Source organism: Hyla sarda, chromosome 1, assembly GCF_029499605.1.
Source record: "Hyla sarda isolate aHylSar1 chromosome 1, aHylSar1.hap1, whole genome shotgun sequence".
In the NCBI taxonomy this organism is placed as follows: domain Eukaryota; kingdom Metazoa; phylum Chordata; class Amphibia; order Anura; family Hylidae; genus Hyla; species Hyla sarda.
Window position 1 is genome coordinate 195,219,756 of NC_079189.1, and position 16,826 is coordinate 195,236,581.

General features: G+C 39.8%; 1 long non-coding RNA gene across 1 annotated transcript in view; it reads right to left on the minus strand.

Annotated features, from left to right (window-relative positions):
- Window positions 1-692: 692 nt before the first annotated feature.
- LOC130362313 (uncharacterized) overlaps window positions 693-16,826 on the minus strand; it is a 54,249-nt gene continuing 38,115 nt past the window's right edge. The window contains exon 3 of the long non-coding RNA XR_008891353.1: window positions 693-821. This is a non-coding gene — a long non-coding RNA (uncharacterized LOC130362313). The remainder of the gene's footprint in view (window positions 822-16,826) is intronic.

Here is a 16,826-nt window from a genome sequence, read left to right on the forward strand (position 1 = left end):
AGTATGGATAAAATAAAAGTAAGAATAAAAATAAAAAATAAAAATAACAATTATAAACCAAAAAAATACAATACAATAAAAAATATATGATAAAAACTAAAATTAAATAGCAGTCAAAATAAATATGAAAACAAAATGATGCTAAAAATAATATGAAAATAAAATAAAAATAAGAATGTACATATGAGCATATAAGTTCATAATGATTCTATTTGTGTTAGGATTAATTAAAGGGGTAGAGCAGGCCAAAACTTGTATATATATATATATATATATATATATATATATATATATATATATATATATCAACTGTCTCCGGAAAGTTAAACAGATTTGTAAATTACTTCTATTAAAAAATCTTAATCCTTCCAATAGTTATTAGCTTCTGAAGTTGAGTTGTTGTTTTCTGTCTAACTGCACTCTGATGACTCACATCCCAGGAGCTGTGCAGTTCCTTTGGGGATATTCTCCCATCATGCACAGCTCCCGGGACGTGACATCATCATTGAGCAGTTAGACAGAAAACTTCAGAAGCTAATAACTAGTGGAAGGATTAAGATTTTTTTAATAGAAGTAATTTAGAAATCTGTTTAACTTTCCGGAGCCAGTTGATATATAAAAAAAAGTTTTTGCCTGGAATACCCCTTTAATGTTCTTAATATTGCATGAAAATTTATTAATAAACCATTTTAAAGATTTGAAGCACGATCTCCTGATACAGTATTATTAATACTACCATCATGCACCATTATTTCTGGTGAGGTCCTTGAGGTTTGGATTTCTATTTCTTGCATTTTCATTTTGGAAGAAGGTGCTGTGGACTGATGAAACAAAGTTGGAGTTATTTGGTTATAACAAAGGGTATTATGCATGGTGTCAAAAGAACACAACATTCCAAGACAAGCACTTGCTACCCACAGTAGCATTTGGAGGAGGTTCCATCATGTTGTGGGCTGTGTGGCCAGTGCCAGTACTGGGTGTATTGTTCAAGTTAAAAGTCACATAGATTTCACTCAATATCAGCAGACACTTGAGAATAATGTAGAGGAATCTGTCACAAATTTGAAATTACGCCGTGTCTGGATATTTCAACAAGGCAATGACCCAAAACACAGGTCAAAATCTACTATGGCATTTATGCAGAGGAACAAGTACAATGTTCTGGAATGGTCATCCCAGTCCCCCAATGTGAATATCATTGAAAATCTGTGGTGTGATGTGATGCGGGTTGTCCATGCTTGGCAACCTTTAAACCTAACTAAACTGGAGATGGAAGAAGAACTGGTCCAAAATCCCTTAATCCAGAATCCAGACACTCATTACAGGCTATAGGAAGTGTCTCAACTAAACATTGATGTGATTTTTCTGTTGGGGTGCCTAAATTTATGCAGCTGTCTGATATTTGGTAGTTCAAAATTAAATTGCCAATCCAAACACCCAATTATTTAAAAATGAAAATCATTGAAATTGTTAGGGGTGCCTAAACTTTTGCAAACAACCGTATGAGGTCTGTCCATGCAGGTTTGCACGTAGTCATATGAGGGCTTATGTGTACTTTTCATTGTCACTCTTCATTTAACCATAAATTGTATTGCATAATCAGAAAAATATATTTATCAGGTAAAATGGAAAAGAAATGCAGTTTGTAACTTTTTTTTAAATTATTATTCATCATGCAATGAAACTGACATGTTATCTTTATTCTGTGGGTTAGAACATTTATGGAAACTTACGGAATTTATTTAGTTTTTGTATGTTAAACTACATTTAAAACGTAAAAAAACTATAGAAAATTGTGTTCTATTTCTGAATTTTACATCTATATTTTTCCCTCTATGGAACTGTGTGATTGCTAATTCTTTGCACCATTATCTGTAGCTTTTTAGTTTATTCTTAGATGCAAGGTGACCAAAAAATCAGCTTCTCACTTTAGTTTTTTTTTTTTTTTTGCGTTTACAGTGTTCACTGTGAAGGATCAATAATGTTATGTTATTGTAGGGTGGACATTTCTGCAGGCTGTAATATCAGTTATATATATTTTTTTATAAAGACTTTTTAAATTTAAGACTAGACTTTTTTATTCAAAAAAAGGGCCAATTAAGCTTTTAATTGCTTATACTTTAGTTCTGCAGTGTACTGTCATATCAATGATCTACTGACATAACCTGCCTGTGACAGGCTATATGAGTAGATTTAGCATGGCAGCTACTGAGGTCTTTAGAAGGCTCCTGGCTACCATAGAGCCAGAGGAGCACTTGGTGATTTTATTGTGGGATTGCTGATTGGCATCTTGAAAGGGCGTGTGCCTGTCAAAAACCATTCAGGTGCTGCTATTCACCACTGCATCTAGTTGCTTAAATGATCAGCATTAGAGCGATCTCTGGTGCTAGTCATTAACGCTGAGTGTTAGCTGCTGATAGCAGCCAGCACCCACCATATACGGAGCAGACTGTGCTCCTGAACCTGCTTCATATTGTCCCAGCCTACTTATGATGTAAATGTAAAGTCATAGGACAGGAAGAGGTTAAAGGGGTTTTCTTACTAAAAACATCAACTATCCACAGGAATCTTATTTATCTTGCTCTTCACCACCTATAATTTTAACAGAAAAGGACCAAGAAAACATGCAGATCTCTCTCTCTCTCTCTCTCTCTCTCTCTTGCTCTCTCTCTCTCTCTCTCTATTCATCTACACCAGGTTGAAGGACAAGGTCATGCTTCTGATACATCAAATGTAATAAAAACAAATGTACATAGTGTGCTGTGTGGAAAAGATCATATATTCTTATAATAAAATGTATCTGGAACTATTATAAAATGAGCAAGCATCTTAAAAGCTGAAAGAAAATACTGAATCATTAAGGTACATCAGCTTTCTATAAAATCTGGTCTTGAAACAATACCAACAGCAAGTCAAGATCTCAAAGTCATGCTATAGTTATTTCAGAGCTGTTGACCTGTTTTGTGAAGTAGTTCTACAAAAAATATAATTATGGATATCATTTCCAGAGCTCTCTAGAGCAGTGGTTCTCAACTTTTTGGCCTGAGTACCCCTTGACAGCCCATTCCCCAAAAAAGTGTACCCCCATATTAGAGTCATATTGGAATGATTGTAGTACAGTATAATTCATTTGTTTTACTTTCTTCTACAATAGGCCCCCTGTTCCTCTCCCTATCTCCCCAGTCCCCCGATTTACAGGTGACGTCTTCTCTAACCGGAGTTGTTTACTTTTCTTTTCTTCACTATCTGGCCTAGACCGCCATTAATATTTCTCCCATACAAGACTTCTCCACAGAACCAGCCAAACAAACATTTTAGGCTCCTTTCTGCAGTAAATACCCACCTATTTACAAACTTCAAATGTTTATTGTCACACACAGTAATAGTACCCACTTTGCGTCCCCATAAAGTAAATAAACACCAAAATATCAGAGACCAAAGTATACATTTAGAAAAGCTGATATACCTTTATTGAAACAACATGATAAATAAAAACACATAAAAAAAACATGTAGAGGATGGCAAGATGGTGGCACAGGAAAAAAGATGGGAGGACGAGAGGAACTGTATATCCAGGGGAAGTGTGCAGATCAAGTATAACTTATAGATTGTAGAATATTGATAGTGAGCCAGGTATGAAAAACAATTAGCCACATGGGGAAGTATAGAAATACATGGCAAACATGGTACAAATGCACAGGTACAAATAGCATGAACAGCAAAAGACAATGGATATGCACCTAGTCTGGATACCTCTCACCTCCACCCCGAACGTACGTTTTCGCACACTACTTCGTCAATATCCACATATCCAGCTATGGAGAGAAAACTCTCTTACTAACATTATATCCACACAAAAAACAGAGTTATGCTCCTCTTATTAGTAAAATATAAACCTTTTCTGAGAATCAATCTAAAACATATAATTTGTAAAGTACAATGTGTAAAAAGACAGTTGAAGTGTCACCAGGAACATGCTGACAAAAATAGCAAGCATCAGGCATCAGGTATCACATAAGCTGTTGCAGAAATATACATAAGAACTGCACTAAATGGGACAATCACCCACCTATGTCATGAATTATTATTGCACATGAATCCCACCATGGAAATCTCATAATATCATTGGGTTCACTGGGATTATTCTATCTCGCATCCAAAAGTAATCCAAGCTGTGGAGACTAGATTTACAAAAGTGCATAGTAATAATGTTACTCATGGAAAAAGATCTTACCCATAATGCGCTGGAAATCAAAGTTTATATTTTAATAATAAGAGGAGCATAACTCAGTTTTTTGTGTTAGTAATTTTTTTTTCCAAAAATGTAATTTCTTTTGGAGATACGTCCCTTATCTCTGATGGTCACATCCCTTTGTAGGGTTTTCTGAGTACAGTGGAGAGTTGGTAGGGTTTATTGTATTTTTTGTCGGAAATTCTGGCGCATGACACATGCCACACAAAAAAAACTACAAAATTTACTCGGAAAAGCCATAGTAAATGAGGCCCATAATGTTTTTTTTGTTTTTTTTTTTTACATCTGTGCCAAAAAAGTCAGAGCTGGGGGACAAGAAAGAAAGTTTTCATCATGTTAGAATCAGTGAAACGTGTGTTGGGAAAAGGATATTTTACTGATGAAAACTTTTCAGTTATATGGTGGAAATGCAATTCACCCTAAATTTTTAGTGAATTCCATTAGTTTTTATAAGTGAAAACTTTTTATTCCCCCAATGTGTACAACATTGTACAGCTGGATGCTACCATTGCCCTTTTGAATAGGATGTGTCCCCTCACTGTCAGCATTGATTGATTGGACAGCGTTAGAGTGTATAGGGACACAGCTCCTTTACAGACAGAAAGGTAACACCCAGTTGTCATTTTATTCATACATTTCAGGGGTAACAGAGGAATGGCACAATGCAGTTCTAAATAAAGCTTTGTCATTTCAAGGTAGAAGCAAAAATTCTCTGAAGTTGATATGTCAGAAAAGCTGAAGAGATCTCTTTAAGATGGACTTTTCTGTATTTTGTGCAAAGCAGAAATTGAATTTGTATAATGTTTATATACATAACAGCATAAATGTAGTGAAGCCTTTGTAAAACAACAAGGGATCATTGTGATATGCTTCAGTCTGGAGTATTATGCACCTGACACTATCCAGGCACTGTTTTTGTAACACTGTATTCTTATAGTCACAACTTTCATTTTTCCAGTGACATATGAGGGCTTGTACATATACATTTACTGGCCACTCTATTATGTACATCTGTTCAATTGCTTCTTAACACAAATCAGCCAATCACATGGCAGCAACTTACTCCGATTGAAAACTTTTTTTTTTTAATCAACTGATGCCAGAAAGTTAAACAGATTTGTAAATTACTTTCATTAAAAAATCTTAATCCTTCCAGTACTTATTAACAGCTGTATACTACAGAGGAAATTCTTTTCTTTTTGGATTTCTTTTCAGTCACACCATGTCAGGAACTGTCCAGAGCAGGAGAAAATCCCCATAGCAAACATATGCTGCTCTGGAGAGTTCCTAAAATGGACAGAGGTGTCAGCAGAGAGCACTGTGGTCGTGACAGAAAAGAAATCCCAAAAGAAAAGAGTTTCCTCTGTAGTATACAGCCACTAATAAGTATTGGAAGGATTAAGAATTTTTAATAGAAGTAATTTACAAATCTGTTTAACTTTCTGGCACCAATTGATTTAAAAAAAAAAAAAAAGTACACCAAAGTACCCCTTGACTTTGGAATGCACTACGTTTACATCATCTTGAACTGGTTTCTTGAACATGACAATGACTTCACTGTACAATGAGGTCAATGGCATCCACAGTCACCAGATCTCATTCTAATAGAGCACCTTTGGGATGTGGTGGAACAGGAAGCATTATGAATGTGCTGTCGACAAATCTGCAGCAACTGTATGATGACATCATGTCCAAATGGACCCAAGTCTCTGAGGAAGGTTTCCAGCACCTTGTAGAAAGTATGTCATGAAGAAAAAAGGCAGTTCCGAAGGCAAAAGGAGGTCCAATCCAGTACTAGCATGGTGTACCTAATAAAGTTGCCAGTGAATGTATATGATGTGCTGAAATCTGGGGTTCCAAGTAACAATAATATCTGAATTTCAAGGACATGGCTGTTCATTCCCTGTCGGATGCCTCAACTTCCTGAACCATGCTAGCATCTAGAAGAATATCTCATCCACTGCTGGTAGGAATGCTGTTTGGGTTAAACCTTGGCTGGCCAACACCTTTTCCTAAAGTAACCTGTGGGGTAAAGAGTTCAAGCTCGACCATTTTTTTGAAGCAGAGCTGGATAATCTTATGCAGGATCTTTCTTTCAAGATGGGGAAAAACCTCTCTTTAGGCAGGAGCAGAATTCCTTTCAGAGGAGGATGTCTCCCAGGTATCATTCTAAGGCATTGATGTCCATGTAGACAAGACATGTGAAGCAATAGAGGGCTTAGTGGCATCAGTAAATGGAGCCAGAGAAGAGAATGATGGCAGGTTTACTGTGAGAAGGCAGCTGATAGAATGTTAATCTACCTTTTCCTGAATGTTCCTTTGATGCAATACACTGCCCTTTAGCTTCCTGTACCTATAGTCTTGCAAAACCTTAACAGTATTAAGGCAAAAAGCATTTCCTTCCACTTTTGACTAAAGGAAATGTAATTGAGTCAATTGACTAAAACTATGCATATCTACATTTGTCAATGGGTTCCACATCAAGGGGTGCTAAGGCACTTTAAAGGAGTACTATGGCGCTTTTTATTATTAACTCTTTGTGCCCAGGCTGAAAAATGAAACAAAACAAACTTTAACTCACCTTCCTACATTCCCCCGTTGCGCCGATATCGGTGTCCCGTTCTCCAGTAGCTGTCTTCTTCCGATTCATGCGGATCAGTGAATCATGCTGCTCTCAGCGTATCACCGGCTGCAGCAATGTCCCGCTGTGGCCGGTGATACGATAAGAGCTGCAGAAAGCGGAAGAAGACAGGGACCGGAGAATGGAACACCAATATCGGCGCAACGGGGGAACGTAGGAAGGTGAGTTTAAGTTTGTTTTGTTTTATTTTGCAGCCCGGGCACAGATGATTAATAATGACAAGAACCATAGTACTCCTTTAATTTATAACTCTGCTATTTGGAATATACAAACATCATCACATCTGTACTGACTTAAAGAAAGAGGAATTTCTGTTTTTGAGAGCCAAATAAGAGTCCATTGTCTTGAGCCATCTTCATGAGAGTCCATTGTCTTGAGCCATCTTCATGAGATAATTGGAAAAAATCTATGATTTCTCCCACTTTAGTGATCTTGTTTTGGGGGTACTTGTAGATTCAGGTAACCTGATAATCTGTTGCACTTGTATTGATCTTGTACTGTATCTTCAGAGGTAATAAGCTCCTCTTCAGAGACCTTGTCCTGTTCCAGGAGTCATTTCAGATCTTTGGAGCTGGATTTCGTGAGCCAAATCCTCCCAATGGGAAAGCTTTGCAGGGCTCCTGGCCACCAGAGCCAAGCATTATGCCCACTATTGTCAGAGAACTAGAGCAATCCATTTGGCATTGTGCCACTCTCTTTTGCATCTAGAAGACTGTAAAGTAAAGATGAGAACAGAAAAAGCCATCATAGCAGTCTATATACCATCAGAGAGGTACAAGATCCACTCATTAACATACATTCCAATAGCCCTCAACATTCTGGCTCATTGGTTTAGCATATGTTTGACAGAGCCAAGGGAATGGCTGCTAAATCCAGAAGTCTTTCAGACCATCACAAACCTGCCTAGGCAGATCTTACAAAATATTGAAGATCCTGCATGCCGGAGGATAACAAGGGTCCTTTGGCCACCATTTGTCCGATGAGCCCCCCTGAACCCACCGGCGCCTCCATTTTTCCATAGATGCTGTGATTGACATTAATCACAGCATCTAAAGGGTTAATGGCAAACTCGTCTGCTACAAAGTGAGCGCAGCTTATGCGCTCGCTTCATAGCCACTTCATAAACTATGGTGCTGTGTGCAGTTCAGTCCTTACTATAAACTAAATCTGTAGGGTGGCCTCATGGCCTCTCCTAACATCTGCATTACCATTACAGACTCTCAACACAATCCTCAAATTCAACTAACTAGTGTTCTCCCTTATTCTTAAGTTAGTTACTTGTTAATAACATGATACCTAAACTTTATATAGACTCATGTTGGATTTATTAATATTTCCCCTGTCCTATCAGCTCACAGGGAAGATTATTTCCCCCATGTTGTGCTGCTGAATGGACTAGGGGAAACAAGGTTTACTACAAAACCCACACTTAATATTTCTAACAATATGGCTGGGGTATTTGGTCAATCTCTTTTGTCTACATTGTTCATTCATCATCGTTATTATTATTATTACATTATTTTTCACATGCATTTTATTAATCTCATCTATAGGACCTATAGGAGCCATTTAATTATATTATTTACTATTGTTACTTTACATTTTTTATTTTTTAAAGTTAAACCTTAAACCTTGCCGTGTTGATCCAGAGGAAGGCATAAGCCCCCCCCCACCACCACCACCGCCATGAGGATGATGCCATTTGCCCCATATCAAAGAAAAAAATTAATCACAACTCCAATATGACTTTCTTGTACCATCATTTTCAGAAAAAAAGAAAACATCCAGGCCCCCCTTGAACTTGTTTACTAAGTCAGACATTACAACACCATGTGGCAGAGAGTTCCATAATCTCACTGCTCTCACAGTAAAGAATATCTGCCTGCGATGATGGTGAAATCATTTTTCCTCTGGACGTAAAGGATGCCCCCTTGTCATGGTTACCGGCCTAGGTATAAAAAGATCACTAGAAAGATCTCTGTACTGTCCATTCATATATTTGTACATTGTGATCAAATTGCCTCTAAGATGCCTTTTCTCCAAACTAAATAACCTAAAGCTTGATAACCTGTCTTGGTGCTGTATTGCTCCCATATCATCAATTATCTTTATCGCCGTACTCTGCACCCTCTCCAGTTCATTCATGTCCTGCTTATATTCAGATGCCAAAAACTGAACACAATATTCCATGTATGGTCTCACTAATGATTTATACAGAGGCAAAGCTATGTTCCTGTTATAAGCCGCTATGCCTCTAAAGCAGGGACATGCACACATAGGAGTGAAAGGGGGCTGGAGCCCCTGCCCTTTTCCTCACCTGCCCCTCTAGTGCCCTCACAAAAGGAGCTGCAGACTCAGGGTGACAGGTGAAGTAAAAGGATCCATTGCTGGGGAGATTTGGTGGTTTAATGGAGGGTGCTGTGCCCTCCCTGCAGCAAGGGGGCGCCACTTACCCTGTCATTATCTGCCATTTCTCTGCTTCTCTGCACACGGAGGAGACAGGAGCAGAGGAGGCAGAGAGAAGCCCCGCCCAAAGCATGTCCGGCCACAAACTTCAGTCTATGCAGCCCTTACTGTAAGTAACTGTAAATATATGTGAGCGATTGTATGTCAGTGTGTGTGTATGTATATGTGTGTGTGTGTGTGTATCTCCATGTATGTGCCTGTGCAGAGAGGGATGGCTGGGGCCTTAGTATAAGTGACTGTGCATATATGTGAGTGATTGTATGTCAGTGTTTGCGTATGATGTGTATATATATATATGTGTGTATCTCTATGTATGTGCCTGTGCAGAGAGGGATGGCTGGGGCCTTAGTGTAAGTGACTGTGCATATATGTGAGTGATTGTATATCAGTGTGTGTGTGTGTGTGTGCGTGTGTATCTCTATGTATGTGCCTGTGCAGAGAGGATGGCTGGGGCCTTAGTGTAAGTGACTGTGTATATATGTGAGTGATTGTATGTCAGTGTGTTTGTATGTATATATGTGTGTGTGTGTGTATCTCTATGTATGTGCCTGTGCAGAGAGGGATGGCTGGGGCCATAGTGTAAGTAACTGTAAATATATGTGCGTGATTGTATGTCAGTGTGTGTGTATGATGTGTATGTATGTGTGTGTGTGTGTGTGTATCTCTATGTATGTGCCTGTGCAGAGAGGGATGGCTGGGTCCCTTAGTGTAAGTGACTGTGTATATATATGAGTGATTGTATGTCAGTGTGTCTGTATGATGTGTATATATGTGTGTGTGTGTGTGTGTGTGTGTGTTTGTGTATCTCTATGTATATGCCTGTGCAGATAGGGATGGCTGGAGCCTTAGTGTAAGTGACTGTGCATATATGTGAGTGATTGTATGTCAGTGTGTCTGTATGATGTGTATATATATGTGTGTGTGTGTGTGTGTGTGTGTCTCTATGTATGTGCCTATGCAGAGAGGGATGGCTGGGGCCTTAGTGTAAGTGACTGTGTATATATTGAGTGACTGTATGTCAGTGTGAGGTGTATATATGTGTGTTTGTGTGTGCGTCTATCTCTATGTATGTGCCCATATATGTGAGCAAGTGAATGTATGTATGTGTGTATGTATGTATGTATGTATGTATGTGTGTGTGTGTGTGTGTATATATATATATGAGCAAGTGAATCTATGTATATGTGTATATATATGAGCAAGTGAATCTATGTATATGTGTGTATATATGAGCAAGTGAATCTATGTATGTGTGTGTATATTTATATGAGCAAATGAATCTATGTATGTGTATGTATATATATATATATATATATATGTGTGTATATATATATATATATATATATATATATATATACATATGAGCAAGTGAATCTATGTATGTGTGTATATATCTGTGAGTGATTGTATGTGTGTACCTGTATGTATGATGTGCTTATTGGCTATATCTTTTAGTATATATTCCATGTTATATGTGTGTCTGTGTATTTATGTTTCTTAATGTATATTTGTACCTGTATGTATGTGTCAAAGTGTCTCTATGTATGTGTGTATATACTCTATGTATATATGCACTGTATGTGCCTTTATGTTATGTGCTTGTATTTATTGTATGAAGCACATTATTAGGGATTTATTGGAGGAATGTAAGCACAGTATATAGGGAATTTATGGAAGCACAGTATATATTTCATTATATTGGAACATTATATTTTTTATGTATGCTGGCACTGTGTATAGATCCTTAGGGTGCGTTCACATGTGCCTATTTTTGCTGCAGATCTGCTGCAGATTTTGCTTCCAATTGACAATGGGAAGAGAAATCTGCTAAAGCAAATCTGCAGCAGATCTGCAGCAGAAAATACGCACGTGTGAATGCACCCTTAGTGGTGGCACAGTATAGTTAAATAATAGTGGCACAGTATATAGTTCATTAATGGTGGCACAGTATATAGTTCATTGATGGGGCACAGTATATAGTTCATTAATGCTTGCACAATATATAGGGAATTAATAGATGAATGGTGGCACAGTATATAGGGAATTAATAGATGAATGGTGGCACAGTATATAGTTCATTAATGGTGGCACAGTATATACTTAATTATTGGTGGCACAGTATATAGTTCATTAATGGTGGCACAGTATATAGGGAATTAATAGATGAATGGGGGCACAGTATATAGGGAATTAATAGATGAATGGTGGCACAGTATATAGTTCATTAATGGTGGCACAGTATATAGGGAATTAATAGATGAATGGGGGCACAGTATATAGGGAATTAATAGATGAATGGTGGCACAGTATATAGTTCATTAATGGTGGCACAGTACATAGTTCATTAATGGGGGCACAGTATATATATAGTTCATTAATGGTGGCACAGTATATAGGGAATTAATAGATGAATGGTGGCACAGTATATAGGGAATTACTAATGAATGGTGGCACATTATATAGTTCATTAATGGTGGCACAGTATATAGTTCATTAATGGTGGCACAGTATATAGGGAATTTATAGATGAATGGGGGCACAGTATATAGGGAATTAATAGATTAATGGTGGCACAGTATATAGTTCATTAATGGTGGCACAGTATATAGTTCATTAATGGTGGCACAGTATATAGGGAATTAATAGATGAATGGTAGCACAGTATATAGTTCATTAATGGTGGCACAGTATATAGGGAATTAATGGATGAATGGTGGCACAGTATATAGTTCATTACTGACAGGCTGTTTACTCGCACTAAACCCAATACACTAGGTTACAGTGCATGTATACAAAAATTGGTCTTTCCATTTTCTAGGTATTGCCCCACATTGCTAGTATGCAAATTCAGTTTTGTGCGCAATGGAGGCGGAGCTTCCCTGCCTCCATCCTGTATGCTGTGCTATGCCTGGCCGTCTTTGTATATTTATAATTCTTTTTTCTCCAACTCTAGTATATTGCAGCATGTAAGCATATATTTGTATGGTGTCCATCTCTTCAGTGTAAGAACCAGATCTGTGTGGAGATTCCTGCATAAGGTGGGTGATTGGTGATGGGTGATTGGTGCTGGGTGATTGGGGATGGGTGATTGGTGATGGGTGCTGGGTGATTGGTGATGGGATCTGTTATATAGAGCTCAGGTGGGGGCATATAGGGGGAGATTTATTAAAACCTTTGCAGAGGAAAAGCCCTCTGCAAAACGATCTGATTGGTTGCTATGGGTGACTGCGCCGCTCTTTCTCTGCACAGGTTTTGATGAATCTCCTCTATAATACAGTATATTATAGGGCAGCTGTCACATGTTTTCTGTAAATAAGACTGGTAGCACAGCCAAAGTGTATATACACATGGCAGACCTCATAGAAACTGTTCTTGAGACGATTTTGCAAAAACACCAACTTTTATGGGGGATAGGAATGTCAAGGGGGTCTGGAGGGAGTCCACTGTGTCCCTGGGCTGCAGCCCATTAAGTCTGGCAGACGTTTTTTAAATTATGAAAAGTGCCCTCTTTTTTTTACTTGAGCCCCTGCCCTTCAAAATGTCTGTGCACGTCCCTGCTCTCAAGATACATCCTACGAATGTATTAGCCTTGGCAGCAGCTGCATGACACTGATCACTAAAGTTGAGATTACTGTTTACGGTCCTGGTGCATAATCTTACATTTATCCATATTAACCTTCATTTACCATGTCTGTACCCAAGCCTCAATGGTTTCCCCAGATCCCTCTGTAATATTATGCTATCCTTCTCTGTGGTGATCCCCTTAGCCAATTTAGTGTCATCTGCAAATATTGAAATTCTACTCTATAATCCTTGTGCCCCCGTTTTAAAGTCCTTAAGGACTGAGGGCGTATAGATACGCCCGTGGGAATTCCGGTCCCCGTATGGATACGCCCGTGGGGACCGGATCAGGATGCCTGCTGAAATCATTCAGCAGGCATCCCGGCACATCGCCGAGGGGGGTCCTGAGACCCCCCCATGTCGGCGATTGGAGAAAATCGCATGTCAATTTAGACATGCGATTTTCTCCAATTCCAGGCTGATCAGGTATCTGGTGACCCGATCACCCGGAAAATAGGGATGATAGGAGTCAGTGACAGCCCCGATCATCCTAAGGGGTAGGAGTGAGGTCGCAGTGCTGCGATCTCCTCCTATCCCCTGCCATTAGTCAGAACTGAGTTCTGACCAATGGCAGCGCAGGACAGGGGGTTGCCATGGAAACCCCCCGTTCTTCCTACCCCTGGATGTTGGGCAGAACGGGGGGGAAGAAGATGGAGGCCTGTACCTGAGGAGAAGATGCGTGGGGCACGGCGATCATCGCAGACATCCACCGGAGATCACGGCTCAGGTAGGGAAACGACGAACGACGGTGGGGGGGGGGGGGGGGCAATGAAAGTGAAAGTAAAGTGATCTTTACTGTGGCAACCACTAGGAAGGCCGGACTGCAACTCCCAGCATGCCCAGACAGCCAAAGGCTGTGTGGGCATGCTGGGAGTTGGAGTTTTGCAACATCTGGAGGGTCACAGTTTGGTGACCACTGTTACAGTGGTACCCAAACGGTAGCCCTTCAGATATTGCCAAACTACAACTCTCAGCATGCCTAGACCGTCCAGGCATGCTGGGAGTTGTAGTTCTGTAACTGTCCCTTCAGATTTTGCAATTTTCATGAAATTTTTGAAAATTGCTGCTCTACTTTGAAGCCCTCTAATTTTTTCAAAAATTAAAAATATGTCCATTTTATGATGCCAACATAAAGTGGACATATTGTATTTGTGAATAAAAATAAAATTTATTTGGAATATCCATTTCCCTTACAAGCAGAGAGCTTCAAAGTTAGAAAAATGCAAACTTTTCATTAAATGTTCAAAATTTTCATAAAATTTTGGGATTTTTCACCAAGAAAGGATGCAAGTAACGCAGAAAATTTACCACCAAAATAAAGTAGAATATGTCACGAAAAAACAATCTCAGAATCGGAACATTCGGTAAAAGCGTTTTAGAGTTATTAACGCTTAAAGTGACGGTGGTCATAATTGCGAAAAAGGGCTCAGTCCTTAAAGGGGTACTCCACCCCTAGACATCTTATCCCCTATCCAAAGGATAGGGGATAAGATGTCAGATCACCGCGGTCACGCTGCTGGGGACCCCGGGGATCGCCGCTGCGGCACCCCGCTGTCATTACTGCACAGAGCGAGTTCGCTCTGCACGTAATGACGGGCAGTACAGGGGCCGGAGCATTGTTATGTCACGGCTCCGCCCCTTGTGACGTCACGGCCTGCCCCCCTCAATACGAGACTATGGCAGGGGGCGTGGCGGTCGTCACGCCCCTGACATAGACTTGTATTAAGGGGGCGGGCCGTGATGTCATGAGGGGCGGAGCCATGATGTCACGCTGCTCCATCCCATGTATCGCCCGTCATTACGCACAGAGCAAACCCGCAGCGGCGATCCCCGGGGTCCCCAGCAGTGGGACCGCGGCGATCTGTAATCTTATCCCCTAGATCCCCCTTTAAAATTATTATTATAGAAATGGATTATAGATAATAGTATTATTTTTAATTAGAGAGCTATACTGACAGATGTACAGTAAGTGGAGGAAATTGCAGGAGCACTGTAAATAGCTAGTTAGCTTTCCAATTATGTGTATTTTAGATGTAACAACCAGAGAGCACTCTCAATGGACATAATGAGGTTTTCTATACCGACTGTTAAAAACACCTTATGTATCACCAGTAATCTAAAAGATAATACTAGTGATTAACTAAATTAAATGTATGAGTCTGTTACTATTTGAGGTTAGTAGAAAGACTAATGTAAGTATTCCTAATGGCAGAGAGAGAGAGAGAGAGAGAGAGAGAGAGAAATATACAGTATATACACTATGGACATTTATCATGATATTCAGAGTCTTTTTTTTTTTTTTTCTTACTCCGGGTGCACAAAAATTCGCAAGTACACCTAAGCTCTTGGAGTGGTTGCGAATTTATGATGTATGAATGTCCCATGTAGGCAAAAAAAATATTGCAAACCCCTTCAATAGGTCTCATGTCAACTCCAGGTGTGGTCTGGCTCACAAAACTGCCTTTGGTAAGCACTTTATAAAAGTAGCAAGAAAGTCTCAACAAAGTCTCAACTGCGACTTTTTGTGTTTTACTTATGTGCTCCAAATGTATCAACCAAATGTGTTAGTATGATAAATATTTAGCAAAACTAAAGCAAAAAAAAATAAAAAATAAAGATTTTAGAATTCACTTACCAAAGGCAACAATGATAAGGGTACCCCTTCATGTGGTGCTTATTTGAAACACTCCCTATTTAGTTCTGGCACTTCCTGCGGTTTACTGACGGATCTTTATGCCATTGTGCCTCTGAGAAAGCATTGTTTATATAGTATCTTGTTCTACCGTGTCCCGCCTGCTACGTTCCCTGACCTTGATTCTGTGCCGCCTGTCCTGACCTCCTGCCAGTTCTGACTACGCCTCCGTCTCATGCTTACTGTACCTCATTATATCTCGGCAGCCTGTGTGGACGAGTCGTATCAGAGGTAGCGACCTGGGTACCGCCTGCCGCAGCAAGTCCATGCTGCTTTGCAGCAGGCTCCAGTGGCACCTTAGACTCCACTCCCTGATATGGCCCGAGTCATCATCCACACAGGTTCAGCAAATCTACTTACCACAGCCGTTACAGTAAGTAAGGCCATGGATCCCGCCGGGGTGTCTCTACTGGATGTTGCTGACCTCTCCTCCATTGTGACTCAACAGTCCCAACAGATTGCACAACAAGCGCAGAAATTGGGTCAAATCTCTGCGATGATGCAACAACTTCTCTCGATGCAGCAGCAGCAGCCACAACCCATTCCTGTGATCCCTCCGGTGCCTCCAGTTCCAGTGTCTTCTGTAGTTCCCAAGCTTCGTTTGTCCCTGCCGACGAAGTATGATGGGACCCTAAACTGTGGAGAGGGTTCGTGGCCGACCAGTTCCCCACGGAGCGAGCCAAAGTCGCTTTTGTGGTCAGTCTTCTCTCTGGTAAGGCCTTGACCCTTTTGGACAGAAGCCATCCAGTGACTACTAGTGTTGCTCGCGAATATTCGCAATGTGAATTTTATTCGCGAATATCGAATATTCGCGAATTTGCGAATATTCGCAAATATTGCACTATATATTTGTAATTACGAATATTCGGGTTTTTTTTTGTTTTCCACAGTACACATCACAGTGATCCCCCCTCCCTGCTTCCAGCTTGTGTGGTGTAAAGAAGGCTCTAATACTACTGTGTGAGACTGACTTCACTTATGCTAATTTTTGCATATGCTAATTTTGCTTATGCTAATTTTCACATATGCAAAAATAAAACGCGAATATTACGAATATGCGAATTTAGCAAATATATTACGAATATTCGTCCATATATTCGTGAAATATCGCGAATTCGAATATGGCCTATGCCGCTCAACACTAGTGACTACTA